At 53.0% G+C, this 14,278-nt stretch overlaps 1 protein-coding gene across 1 annotated transcript in view; it reads left to right on the top strand.

Moving 5' to 3' along the window:
• PADI1 (peptidyl arginine deiminase 1) overlaps positions 1 to 14,278 on the top strand; it is a 45,875-nt gene that overhangs the window by 7,047 nt on the left and 24,550 nt on the right. The gene's annotated exons all lie outside the window — the stretch shown is intronic.

Below are 14,278 nucleotides of genomic sequence, written 5' to 3'. Positions count from 1 at the left end.
AGATGCAGTCTCACTCTGTCACCTAGGCTGGAGTGCAATGGTACAACCTCGGCTCACTGCAACCTCCGCCTCCTGGGTTCAAGCAATTCCCTGCCTCAGCCTCCCAAATAGCTGGGATTACAGGCACCCACCATCACCCTGCTAATGTTTATATTTTTAGTAGAGATGAGATTTCACCATGTTGGCCAGGCTGGTCTCAAACTCCTGACCTCAAGTGATCAACCCACCTTGGCCTCCCAAAGTGCTGGGATTACCGGCGTGAGCCACCGTGCCTGGCCGCTGAAGCTGAAATCTAACTAGGCATCCCACATTGTATCTGGGAATCTACTTTCACACCAAGAGTAAAAAGGGTCCCTTGCAGGCCCCCTTCTTCTTATTTCAGGCTTCTGCTCTCATCTGAGGGCATGACTGTTTCTAGAAGGTGATTTCAGAACCTCTGGCTCTACACAGTGCTGCTAAGGCCAGAAGCATTTCATGGGGAGCCAGGAGACCTGGTCTTAGCTCTGCCACTGACTTCCTGCCTGATGCGGGCCAAGTTATTAGTCCTCTCTGGGTTTCATTTCCTCATCTGAGCCCCTGTGAGATAGCCAAGTCCGCTCTGCAATTCACTGTGGAGGTGAAGTACTCAGACCCCGGAGTCGAACACACTCCATTCTCAGGCTGGCTCCAGGCGTGGCTGTGTAACCCTGGGCAAGCTGCTGTACTTCTGAGCCTCAGTTTCTACATCCGAAAATGAAGAAACAATAACGCCAGTTATAATGGGTTCAGGGGAAGATAAATGAGGCCGTGCATGTATAAGGCCCCTTGCACCGTGGGTGCCCTGGCAGCGCTCACAGCTCTGGTAGCTCTGCGAGTTCCCTTTTCTCCAGCATCTGATCTTTCCCTCACACCTGAGAGGGTGGGAGGAGACAAGGACATCTCAGACTGCATGTGCTGGGAGCACAGGGTGTCTATAAAGCTCCTTAGCATCCTCAAATGCAGGCCCTGGCCCAGCCAAGGGGCAACAGGAAGTTGCCTGGGCTATTCATAGCTGTTGTGCTCTGTTGACTCCGGGAGGCAGAGGTTGCTCTGGGATCCTGAGTGAGCACACGGGGCACCTCCACCCAAGAGCCCTTCAGGAACCTTCACCTGGGTGTTGGTGGTGACTATGGAGTTTCTAGTTGGTCTTACTGGTGGGAGGGGGGAAGCCCCCAGAAGAGGAGGTGTTGCCAGTCACCTGAGCCGCTGGGAGTCTGAGCCCTCCAGGAGATGGGTGTGTGGGGATGACATCACAGGAAGTGATTCATTCCCCCAGGGGCTGTGTGAACTGGTTATTTAGAGAAACATTTGTGTTTAGGGTAATTGTGTGCCCCAAGGTGTCCCAGCCTAGGAAACCCTTAGGAATCCTCCACTCAGCATGTGCTACAGGTCCAACCCCACACCCCAGTGGGCTAGCCCACCACCCTGTCCACCCCCGACCCCAGTGGGTTAGCTCACCACCCTGTCCACCCCCGACCCCAGTGGGTTAGCTCACCACCCTGTCCCCCAACCCCAGTGGGCTAGCCCACCACCCTGTCCACCCCTAACCCCAGTCAGCTAGCTCACCACCCTGTCCACTGCTGACCCCAGTGGGTTAGCTCAGCACCCTGTCCACCCCCTACCCCAGAGGGCTAGCTCACCATCCTGATGCCCCACACCCCAGTGGGCTAGCTCACCACTCTGACTCCCTGGGTCTGGCCAGATTGCCCTGGCTGTCCTTGTCCTTGTCTAAGGAGTTCAGGTGGCTCATGCCAATAAAGACAGGGGTGGGTAGTGTGAGGAATCCACCGCAGTCCTGCATGGCCCTCCTTGACTGCCCAGAGGCCAGAACCAGAGCCCCAGGCTGGAGGCCATAAAGAACTTTAATTCTTTGGGATGCCGAAGGCTGGCCTTGTAGGCGACAGGGACATTCTCCTGCACTTTCCCCCAAGCCTTCCCTACCCCTGCAAAAGCAGCAATACAAGACTGACTCGGGATCAGACAGTGGTAGAATTGGAGGGGCACAGGGAGAAGGGACTCTGCAGGCCTCTCAGATGCATTTTCTGGAAATCCCTATATTTCAGAAAATGAAAATGCCAAAACAGAGTTTGGAAGCTTGTGGTACATGTAATGTGTACATCAAGTAAATTAATGCTTTTAACTTGTACAGAAGAACAATGAGGCATAATTATACTCCTCAGGGGAAAATTACAGGATTGACTCTGACACTAATTTCCAGCGAGCGACAGGCTGCCGGCAGCTGGCTGGACACATTCTCTGCTCCATCCTGTCACTGTGTCACTATGGTAGGAAGGACACTCTTCACCAGAAGAAACATTAAAAGTTCAAGTTTCAGGGTCCTTGGAGAATATGAAGCTGGGGTCCTCTGCAAGTTCCAAGGGACCCTGATGGGTCTGGGGGTTGTAGAAACTGGACTGAGAATGGTGGAGGGTGGCGTTCTTGAAACATAAAATACTGACATCAGGAAGGGCCTCAGAGGTCAGCCACCCCCTAATTCTGTGGAACTCCCTGCTCCCCTGGGTCCTAGCTGCCACTTGCCATTTTGGGACTGGCTAGGAATCTCTCCCCCTCCCTCTGGCCCCCGAGGCCCTCCGCTTTCCGCCTCCTTACCCCTTCCTGGCATTTCCTGGATCCTAGTCTTGGAATGTCTCCTCACTCCGAGCCTTCTCGTCTTCCCTTCTTAACTCCCATCCCTTTTACCCCCAGCTGGTCTTTGCAGGCTGTGTGATCTTGGGCCAGTCACTTAGCATCTCTGAGCCTGTTTTCTTCCACGTCACTCCCAATAGGAGTGACATCCCTTATTGTTTGTACCCGCGAAGCTGCCACCCTTATTTTTTCCATTTCATTTTATTTTTATTTTTGAGATGGAGTCTCACTCTGTTGCCCAGGCCGGAGTGCAGTGACATGATCTCGGCTCACTGCAACTTCCGCCTCCCAGGTTCAAGTGATTCTCCTGCACTCCTCAGCTCCCCAAGTAGCTGGGATTACAGTCATGCACCACCCCATGTTTTTAATGGAGACAAGGTTTTGCCATGTTGTCCAGGCTGGTCTCGAACTCCTGACCTCAGGTGATCTGCCCTCCTTGGCCTCCCAAAGTGTTGGGATTACAGGTGTGAGCCGTCTCACCCGGCATCAGTTTTTATCTTTTTTTTTTTTTAGACATGGTCTCGCTCTGTCACCCAGGCTAGAGTGCAGTGGTGTGACCATGGCTCACTGCAACCTCAAACTCCTGGGCTCAAGTGATCCTCTGCCTTAGCCTCCCAAGTAGCTGGGATTACAGGCCTGAGCCACTGTACCCCACCTATTTTTTCCATTTTGCATTGAGGAATTCCACAATCCAAAGAACACGGACATGCTTTGGGGAGAGGAGAGGTGACTCACTTCTTGGACTCTAAATTCAGGGCCCTATCTCTCAGGGACAGTCTCGTCCCCAGCCCCTGTTTACCTCTTCTGGGAAGACTAGTGAGTGAAAGTTGTCCCTCTTCTCCAGACTCCATTCCTGGCTGGGTAGAGCTCCACTTGGGAGAAGGCTGGTTCAGCCTGCGCCCTCAGCCTGGGCTCTCTGGGCGTGCCCCTCCCCAAGCAATGACAGAGCATAAGGCACCCACTAGTGTGATTTCTGTGAATGAGGGAGAAGACAGGGCACAGCCACATCATGTGTAACTCCTGACTCCTGAGAAAATGCCTGAGCATGCTGAAGGGTCTGGGATATCAGCCATTGTCCTCCCTCAACCTCCATCAGCCCCAGCCAGCCCCTGGGAGAGGACCCAGGGGAAAGCTAAAGCCAGGGTTGCAAGCCGGGGGACTGGGGGTTGGAGCTGCCCCTCCCACTGTCTGGCACCCACACCTCACATCTCAAAGAACCTCCTGTGGTCTTTTCCCCAGGGCAGTCTGCTCCTGGGCACCTGCACTGTGTTGGGCTCTGGCACTCGGTGATGATACGGCCCATGACCACATGTGAGGAGCATCCATCTTAGTCGGGGAGTTAAACAAATTTCAGGATGTGGGTTTCAACGATTGCACACCTGACCCATTTTCTTGGTCAGGTAGGAGAATGAAGGGAGGTGCCAGGGTCCTCTTGACCACAGGGCCCTGTGTCCTCTTTTGCCCACGTCTGCCCACTCCTCCATGCCTTTCAGATGCCCTCTGTGGCAGTAATGATCATGAGGGCAGCCCTGGTTTTTGTTTGTTTGTTTGTTTTTGTTTTTGTTTTGAGATGGAGTCTTGCTCTGTCACCCAGGCTGGAGTGCAGTGGCACGATCTCAGCTCACTGCAACCTCCGCCTCCCGGATTGAAGCGATTCCTCTGCCTCCACCATGCCCAAATAATTTTTTGTATTTTTAGTAGAGACGGGGTTTCACCATGTTGGCCAGGCTGGTCTTGAACTCCTGATCTCATGATCTGCCCGCCTCAGCCTCCCAAAGTGCTGGGATTACAGGTGTAAGCCACCGCACCCGGCCGCCAGCCCTGTTTGAAGTGCTCACTGCACTATCTCAATTAAACCTCACAACAAGCCTGTGAGATGGGGACTACTATAATCCCCATTTGCAGACACATGGAGACACAGAGAGGTTGAGAGACTTTTCTGAAGCCACACAGCCCACAAAGCCAGAGCTGGGATTTGGACCCAGGTCCACCTGGTTCTAAATTCTGTGAGCCCAACCCTGCGACTGCCCAGGCTCTGGCACTCGTCTATGTTGCTGGGTAAGTGAGGCGTGAAGTGAGGGCAGGGCAGCAGATGAGCTTTGTTGTCAGATCCAGGCGGGGCCAAGCACAGCTGTGCCCCATCACCCTCTGTGTGACCTCTCTGCATTTCAGCTCGTTTTCTGTAAAATGAGGAGAAGAATAATCACCCCCCTATTAGCAGGCAGGGGCCATGGGGATGGAATCAGAGAATGGAGTAAAAACCCTCCGGAGACTCTGATGGACCTGCCCCTTGTGGACCCCACAAGGGCAAAGCCGAGGATGATTTGTCTCTGCTTTCCTGGTGCCCAGCATGGAACTTGATGTATAGTAGGTACCCAGGAAGGTACGTTGAGGCAGAGTCACTGGCAGCACTAATGGGAGCCCTGTGTGCCCCAGGGGAGCTGCTGGCCTTTAGCGCTGGAGCTCACGGGGTGGCGGCCAGTACCCCGGGACTGTCAGTCTCCAGGCAGATCCCTGGCTCCAAGCAGAATCGCCCACGGAGCTGGTCACCCCAGGGGATTTGCCGGACCCTGCTGGCTGACCCTATGGCATTTCTTGTGGCTTCATTCCAGGACACCTAGCGGCTGGTACCTGTAGGGCTTCTGGCAGGCAGGATCCTGGCCAGGTATGCAGGGGAGCCACAGGCTCAGCCAGCACTGGCTGCTCTTCAGCCTTGTCATCCGATTCTGCCTGATTCTCCCTCTCCTGCCCCCACCACTCACCCAGCGCAGTGCCCCAGATGACCCCCAAGAGCACACTGGCCCCCACCCCCACCCACTCGGTTTCTGTCCCCAGGATCTGGCCATGTCCAAACTGCAGGGTAGGACAGTTGGCAGAGAAGCACTTCTCTGCAACTGCTGTATTTCTCTTCTCCCTAGAGACCAGGTGGTACATTTCTGAGCTGTTGACATAAAGTTTGGCCTGTGGAGCCCCAGTGGGCCGAGGCTTCTGGGAAGCAAGCTGCAGCCATGCAAAAGGAAAAGCTTTCTAATTACCTGAGCTGTCAAAGCAGAGAGGGGTGGAGATAGTGAGCTGTCTGTCTTGGGGAGCGGGCAGAGGGCTGGCCAGGATGACCTCCGAGGCCCGCCTCTGACCCAAGGCCTACCCTATGCAAGATGCTCCTTGGTGTCTTCTGTCATTGTAGGGCAGACAAGGACAAGAAGATCACAGGCACCACCCGCCTGCCCTTGCCCTTGTATGTGGATGCATGGTGGGGCCAGGGGGCTGTGGCTTTCCTGCTTCTGTGCTGCCACCCTCCCTAGGCCTCCCTGGCCTGCTGCCGAAAAGCCGTGCAGAGAAGCTCACATTGCACACTCTCAGCACATTCCTGTTTCCTTCCGACATTCCTGACAGTCTCCTCCTTCCAGTCCCCAACAGGGGCATGCTCAGGGCACACACGCACTCATTTTAATACCAGCCAGGACAGCTCCTCACTTTGCCATCTGTGTGACCTGAGAAAGTTACTTAACCTCTCTGAGATTTCCTCATCTGTGAAGTGGGGACAGTAATGCGGAGTCTTCACTAGGGAAAAGGAGCCAGGCCGGTAGGAGCAGGGAAAAGTAAAAAAAAGAAAGCCGATCAGGTCCGAGCCTGGACCTTTCTTCATGGTCCAGGACACACAGCCCTCCTGTGTAAATAACTCACCATCTTCCTGGGCCCAGCTCTCACCAGACCCCTGCAACTGAGCTCCTCGCGGCCTTGGCATGATCAGTACTGCACAAAACCCTCTTCAACAGACAGCGTAAACATCATCCTATAAAATCCCCAGCAAGTCTCTGTTTCTTTGCTGTCGGCTTCTTTCTTGCACCGCAGAGAAAGGCTTCTTTCTTGAAGGCTGACTGTCATGTCTCTGGCGATGTATTTTCCTATTTTCTGTAATCAATCTGCTTTCCTTTGCATACAACTGTCCTGGTAAATTCTTTTACTCCCGCATTACTGGCCATCATTACCCTGTGACAAGTAACACCTACCTTGGTCGGGAAGCAGGAGTTGGAGTGAAGTCAAGATGAGATCATGGATAGCAAAAGCTAAGCATGTGCCTGGCACATGGCAGGTGCTTGAAAATGCAGCCTCTTTCCCTGCCCCACTAGAACCCGTGGAACATGCTGCCTTATGCCATAACCAGTGCGTGAACCCGCACCTTACCACAGGAGGCAGGCAGGGGTGGAGAGTAGCTGGTTTTGCATTCCTCATCCCGCCCTCCACGTCTCCTTTGGTGAGATGCTCTAAGAATTCACCCCATCCTGCTCATAGCCTCTCTATTGAATCTGATGCAACTGGCCCTGCTCTGGGCATGAGGTTGGCAGGCATTGCAGGGTGAGTAGGAGGACGCTGCTCTGGACGGCACAGACAAGATGTGAAGTGGCCACCAGGAAGGTCTGAACCAGGGCCATGGGGGCACAGAGGAAGCAATAGGTTTCTGGCTGGAGTGACTTGGGCTGTATGGGGACTCTGAGAAGAGTAATCGTAACCATGGTGACGGCATCTAAGGCTGAGAAGTCACCATCTTGGGGAATCCCTCCAACGGCCTAGGAAGTAGCTCTTGGGATTATGTCCATTTTACAGCAGAGGAAAATCAAGGCAGTTGAGTGACCCAGTTTGTGGCCATGCTCCATACAGAACCCACACTTCACGCGATGGAAGAGGTGGCATTTGAAGTGGGTCTTGAAGAATGCAAAAGATCCCCGCTCCCCACCCCCTGCCGTGACCCTGCCCAGCGGAGATGGGGGAGCGGGCCTGGTGAGGGGCTGCCAGGACACCTGAGGGGTGACTCCTGTAGTGGTAATGATTTTGGTTTTTTTAACTTGGAGGGGTGCTTTCAAATCCATGACCTCACCTTACTATGCACTTGGGGACATGCCAATACTGCATATCTGGGAGTTGGTTAGGTCTGGGGGCTACATCATGAGACATCACCAAAGAGAAGCATCTTGGAGAGAATTATTAGATTCAGAGGAAGCCGGGAGCAGTTCGGGAAAGCTGGCACGGCACAGCCCACTGTGGGGTGGCCTGGGGCTCCCCAAAGCTCCCACTCCTGCCTGTCACACTTCCCAAGGGCAGCCCTTCATCCGTGGCCAGTCACCTGATCTGGGCACCTGAGAGATAAGGAAAGGCAGTGTGAGCCCTGTCTCCCAGCCCCGGGCAGGGGAGTGGTGGGGGTGCCAAGGGAATGAGAATCAAAGGCAGCGCAGGGCGTGCCCGGCATAACCTGCCTTGCTTGGGTGCTAGAGAAAATAAGCAGTCCCCTCCTCCTGCCTCTTCCTGGTGGTCTTCAAGGCTCCTGCTGGGGTACCTGCTGCTCTTCTGTAGCTGAAGCTGACCTGGATGGGGATGATGGGAGCCAAGTCTTGAAGGCAGTAGGGCTGGGACTAGAACAGGCCCCTCCTCATGCCTGCGGGAGTGGCCCTGGGTCTCAGACCTGCATAGCAGGTGTCTCCTGCAGGAAGCCACCTTTCCCCCAAGGCCCAACCCCTCTAGGCACTGCCCACTCATCTGTCACTCACAGGAGAGTGAGACACTGAGACCAGGAGCCCAGCACCCCAGAGAGAGGTGAACAGAGGTGTGAGCTACTGAGCAGGTTTGGGGAGGGTAGGGAGCAGATCCAGACTACAGGAAGCTGGGCTGGGCTTGGAGGGTCTTGATAGCCCCGGAGGAATTGTACCTGTCATTTCTTCCCCCTTCTGTCATCATCACCATCATCATGATCACCATCATCATCAATTTTCTACCAAGACTCCAAATAGGGGTCTATTACTTGGAGATGTCAACTTTTGTCCAAAGCTGGGGATTGGCTCCACAGAGTCCTGCTTCCCTTGAAAGGGCTGTGTCTGGCACTGGTGGTCCCTGAGTGGGGTGGAGCAGGCGTCCCCCATGAGCTAGAAACCCTTCTGCTGCCAGCTGGGTGCCCTGGGCTTGTGGCTACTTGCTCTTGGAATTCATGGGCCAGGCCGACTGGATTCAATCATGGCTCAGCCACCTCCCAGCTGGGCAGTCCTGAGAAAGCCACTCCACTGTCCTGAGTCACTGTGTCCTTGTCCAGAACTCATTGATTGTGCCCCTGGTTCACGCCAGGCACTAAGTTGGATACAGAGCTGACAGCAGCAATGCAGACAGCATAAAACAGAAAAAAAAATCTGCATTGTAGAGGGAGAGCTGTCAGGTGGCTGGGAGGTGGCGGCCAGTGCCACGGGCTGGAGTGAAGTTGGGGCTGGGGCACCAGGCTCATGGTGTCATTCATGTCACACCATTTGCAACAGGCAAGAAGGGTACATCAGAAGGGCCTCGTGTGCTACCCTGAGGGAAGGAAGTGAGGGGCTGGGTGGACTGCAGGGATCAGTGACAGGAACATTCCCGGTAGAGAGAGCTGCAGCCCTGGCATGCTCAAGGAAGGGCAGGGAACCAAGCGAGAGGGCGTGGGGAGGGAAAGCAATGGGTCAGGAAGGCCTGGGAGTCCACACAGGCTCTGACGACAGGCTCTGAGCAGGAGGGATGCGACGGGACTTCTATTTTAAAAGGTCCCTCTGGCTGCTGTGTTAAAGCTGGACTGTGGGGAGAGAGAGGAAGCAGGGCACCGGCCTACGATAAAAATCCACGTGGAAGCAACTGGTGGCTTGGACAGGGTGTGAGCTGTGGCAGAGATGAGAACAGTCAGGGTCTGCAGTTGCTGTGAAGGTGGTGCTGATGGGATTTGCTGAGGGGCTGGCTGTGTGAGTGAGGGAACAAGAGGAGGTGAGGCTGAATCAGAAGGTGGAGACGCTATGGACAGACTTACGGTGGGCTGGGCAGGAGCAGGTTTGAAAGAAGTGGGGAAGGAGTGGGCATGAGGAAGCAGGCTTTTGGCTTTGGACGTGTGAAATTTAAAATGCCTGGAAGGGCCGGGCACAGTGGTTCATGCCTGTAATCCCAGCGCTTTGGGAGGCCAAGGCCAGCAGATCACTTAAGGTCGGGAGTTTGAGACCAGCCTGGCCAAAATGGCGAAATCCCATCTCTACTAAAAATACAAAAGTTAGCTGGGCATGGCGGTGAGCTCCTGTAATCCCAGCTACTTGAGAGGCTGAGGCAGGAGGATTGCTTGAACCCAGGAGGCAGAGGTTGCAGTGAGCTAAGATCGGGCCTTTGCACTCCAGCCTGAGTGACAGAGCAAGACTTTGTCTCAAAAAATAAATAAAATAAAATGCCTGGTAGACACCCAGGGAGAAACTCAGAAAAACAGGAAGTCTGGGAGTTCTAACCATACTGATGTGGCAGGTGGAGAAAACCAAGGGAGTGGGTGTAGACAGAAGAAAGGAGGAGAGGTGAGGGGAGGGAGGGGAGGAGAGGAGGAGAGGGGAGGCTGAGCCCTGAGCCAGGTGTGCTGGGGCCAGCCACACTCTGAAGAGTACCAGTGTGGGGATTCTGCCACAGCCGATGGTGCCTATTCCAGTTACACATTTCGGAACGTGTTGGGGTGGGGCGGAACCACAGATGGGCTCAGGGGCTCCCTGGACCCAGTGTGAGATGAACCCGAGCTGAAACTCCATGGATCACCTGATGTTTAGGGTCTCCTAGACCCGTTCAGGGCCAGTGTGCAGGAGAACTGGAAACGTATGATTACTTCCTTTTCCCCAGTGACAGTCACCCTGGTAAAAAGTGCGTCCTCTTGGGGAAGGCTGGGAGAAAGAGGAGCAGTGTAAGTTTTTGGCAATGTACCAGGGTCCTTGCTCAAGGAGATCTGATTGTTTATTTTTTAGGAAGGTTATGAGCCCCTTGTTAAACACAGACACTATTTAAAATTAAATTGTACACACAATTAAACAAATTATATTAAAAACAAAGGCAGTAATACTGAAACTCATCACCGCTTAATTATTTTACTGCATTCTACCGTCGTCTATATATAGTGGAAATAGTGATGTCACGAGGTGCTATTATGCATCTCTTTGGAACTCTGAGTCCAATGATGTTGGGCTGGTAACTTGAAACTGGCCAGAGTGGGAGTATTTACAGCACAGACATTGGTCGAGGCTACAAATCAGGGCTTCATTCATGGTTTTATTGAATGTCTAGAGTTCAGAAAGTGATGGAGACAGGTTAACAATGCCAACTAAATTTAAAAGTGTATTGCATCTATAGCCATGACATTGTGTTTGGTACCAAAAATTGATGAAATATTACTCCAGGATTATCTGATTCAGCAAAGAAGTTGCTCACATCCTAGATGAATGAATGAAGGGTGGCATGCATCTTCATTGTTTCCCTTTCATCTTATTCGTGAATATAAACAAAAATATCAACCATTGTTTATGTTACATATCAGATTTAGTGACAATAAACTTATGGAGGAAAGAATAAACAGACTGAGATGCAATTGCATTGGCCAAATCATGGTCAAATTGCAACCACAGGTTGACTACAATTGCAAGAGAGGGCATCTGGAAGAATCAATGGACTACATAGAATTTAGAATACATTTTACAATAAAGAATAATATGTATTACATTATTATTTTTACATTATGTGCTACACACTATTTATATCAGTAAAATTTATAATAAATTTATATATACATATATGTGCATAAGAACCCCCCACTCCAGAGAGCTGGTTGTTAAACATTTGCCAGCACACCACTGCCTGGAGTTGGGGGTAAGGGGGGTAACACAGCAAAGGCGTCAGACGAAAGGCCAGGGAGTCAGAGGAGAGCAAGCAGAGCCCGTGTCCCAGCTGCCAAGTGGGAAAGTGTTTCAAAGACAGGTGATCATCTGGGCCAAGTGCCTCTGACAAGTCAACGAGGGGAAGAAGAGAAAAGACCCATTGGGTTTGGCAATGATGGGGTTTCCTTGGTGTGGTGGGGAGGAAAGTCTGATTAGAGGCAGGTTGCAGAGGCAAAGAGAAGAAATAATTGGAGGTATCAAGGGAGCAGAAGAAATGAGGGGGTCAAAGGAGAATGAGTTTGGGGATGGGTGATATTCACCATGTCTGTGTGCTGGCTGCAAGGGAGGGGAGAAGGGGCGAGGCCGGTGATGCTCTTGAGTAGGGGATGTGCCCCCAGGAGGGCTGGTCTTGGGCAAGAGCCCAGGCAGCTCACTCCTCATCTCAGGAGAGAGATGAGGTGGTGGAAGGAGGGAGGCTGAAGGCTCTGAGTGACCGGGGAAGGAGCGGGGAGGCTTCCGGAGATAGGAGAAGATAGGACAGAGTCCTCTAGGACACTGAAAGAGAAAAGAGCCTGGAGCAATGCTGTAGGAGCACCAGGCATGTCATGCATCCCTTGAGGTCAGCAGTCATGAATCCAAGTGAACCGTGGTCAGCTGCGTGGTGCAGGTGCAGAGAGCATGGAAAGTTGGATCTGATTGTATAGCTGGAGCTCTGCCAGGCAACTCAAGAGAGGGAAAGATGAGCAAAAGATAAGGGAGTGGTGCAAGGGGGTGGCTGCAGTGGGGGCCTATGGGATCTATGGGACTATGCTGGGGAAGGGAAGAGGGAACATGAGGGGTGAGGGATAGCAGTGGGAAGTGGGTAGAGAGGATTCAGCCTTCAAAGGTCAAGCGTCCCATTGGGCTGAAGGCTTGGTGGCATTGGTGTGTTAGGAGCGAGCTGGAATATTGGGAAGCGGTGCCCGAGTGGGTTCCTAACAGGGGAGCTTGTAGTGGGTGCAGTTTTTCAGTAATGACATTCTATAGTGCCTGCCCCGGGAAGGAGGGGATGAGGCCAGGTGGAGGTCATGAGCATTGGAAGAGAGGTCAAGGGGCTGAGGGACCAGGGTGCAACACACCATCTACATTGCCATTGAAGTATAAACTGGTGATGGCAGCAGGCTGAGGAACATGGCAGGAGCTGGCACCCTCGAGATGAGGACAGAGCGACGGTGTGCAGGGGTGTCCCTCTAGATGGGCGGTGTAGTCTGGAAATGTCAATGCAAAGCTGGGGGTTTGTGAAGTAAGAATGATGATCTGGAAGGGACACTGAGGAGCATGAAGGACCCTTGCCCATCTCCAGGCCCAGGGGCTGGAGGGAGTAAGGGGGAAGCAGTCACCATAGAGATGGCTGCAGGGGAGGCCATGCCTGCTGTTGGGGGCAGGCTTCCTTTAGAGTACAAGGTCAAGAAAACTGTCCGGGGCAGGACTGAGGATACTGTGCAGATGATGGTGGCTGGGATTGAAAGGGAGTTGGGGAGGATGAGGAATGGAGTCAGATGAGAAGATGAGAGTCCAAGAGACTTGGGGTTTCCATGGTAACTGATGTAACTGATGAGGAAGAGCAGGTAAGATGGGAGGGCCCCCAAAAGTGCTGTGGAACGTGGTGATCATAAGGCCAGGAGTGGGGGACGGGGGTGGTGGGTCTTGCCAGCAGTCTGCGGGGGCTCTGGGGCCCCTGCACACTCCTGCCTTATCTGTAAAATGGGGACTATCATCTTTGCTTTGGGGGGTTGAGATGAGCATTAGGGAGCACTGAGTAGGACTTGTGATTAGGACTGTTGTCACCGAAGTCAATGGAGATAGTTTTTTGATGGGGCCAAGTGATCATGGCAGAGGTTGTGGAGGGGGTCTGGTTTCTCCAGAGGGCTGAATATTTGGGTGGTTTTTAGGGGTCCAGGAAAGGATGAAGGCGGGAGAATATGCAGAAGGACCCCTTTTGCAGAGTGGCAGAAAGTGAGAATCCATCCATTCACTAACAAGTGTTTATTGAGCACCTACTATGGGCCAGACACTGTTATAGGTGTTGGGGATGCAGCTGTGAGCAAAACAGACAAAATTCCCCCAGCAGCATATTTGTAGTCAGGTGGATGTCTGTAAGTGGACTTAACCTTGGGTGGTGTCTTGGTGGCTGATGACTCTGCCGTGGGGTATGATGTTGGAGAGCCCTGACATACAAAAGAAGAACAAGCACCAATGTGTAGTTCTCTGATTCAACCTCCCCTCCAGAGTGTGGGCGCCACGGGCCCAAGAGCCTCCTGGAATTCTGGGGATTAGTGCAGTGCCTGGCACAGAGAGGCCACAGTTCACGCTTATGCAGGGGATGAAAAATGAGATGCCACCCACAAAGGCTCTGTTGGTTTTGCTGTGGGTGCCCTGTAGCCTGAATTTGCAGTGCATCTTCCTCTGATGCTGTGGGCCAGGAAGGCTGGCCCCAATCAGCTGTGGCTGGGAGCAGCTGGTGGTGGGAGGAGTAGGGTGGGGCCCCAGAAGATGAGTGCCCCAGGCTGGGGCCAATGCAGATGGGAAGCTTCTCAACACCCATTTCTTGATCCCAGAGCTCTGGTGTATCAGGGGAATGCGGTGTATTGGGTGATGGAAAGAAGTTGCACTGGGTACTGGCATTAGTCAAGTTCTAGATCACGACTCAAATATGGATGGTCTTGAGTCCCCCTGCAGAGCGGCAGAAAGTGAGAATCCATCCATTCATTCACACGTGTTCATTGAGCACCTACCATGTGCCAGACACTGTTATAGGTGCTGGGGATGCAGCTGTGAACAAAACAGATAAAATTCCTGCCCTTGTGGAGCTGACCTGCCAAAAAGAAAGATGGACAGTTGACTGGCATTGAGGTGGGAGAATCACTTGAACCCGGGAAGTGGAGGTTGCAGTGAGCTGAGAT

Source organism: Piliocolobus tephrosceles, chromosome 1 (genome assembly GCF_002776525.5).
Source record: "Piliocolobus tephrosceles isolate RC106 chromosome 1, ASM277652v3, whole genome shotgun sequence".
NCBI lineage: Eukaryota > Metazoa > Chordata > Mammalia > Primates > Cercopithecidae > Piliocolobus > Piliocolobus tephrosceles.
This window is presented reverse-complemented; position numbering and strand designations above follow the sequence as displayed.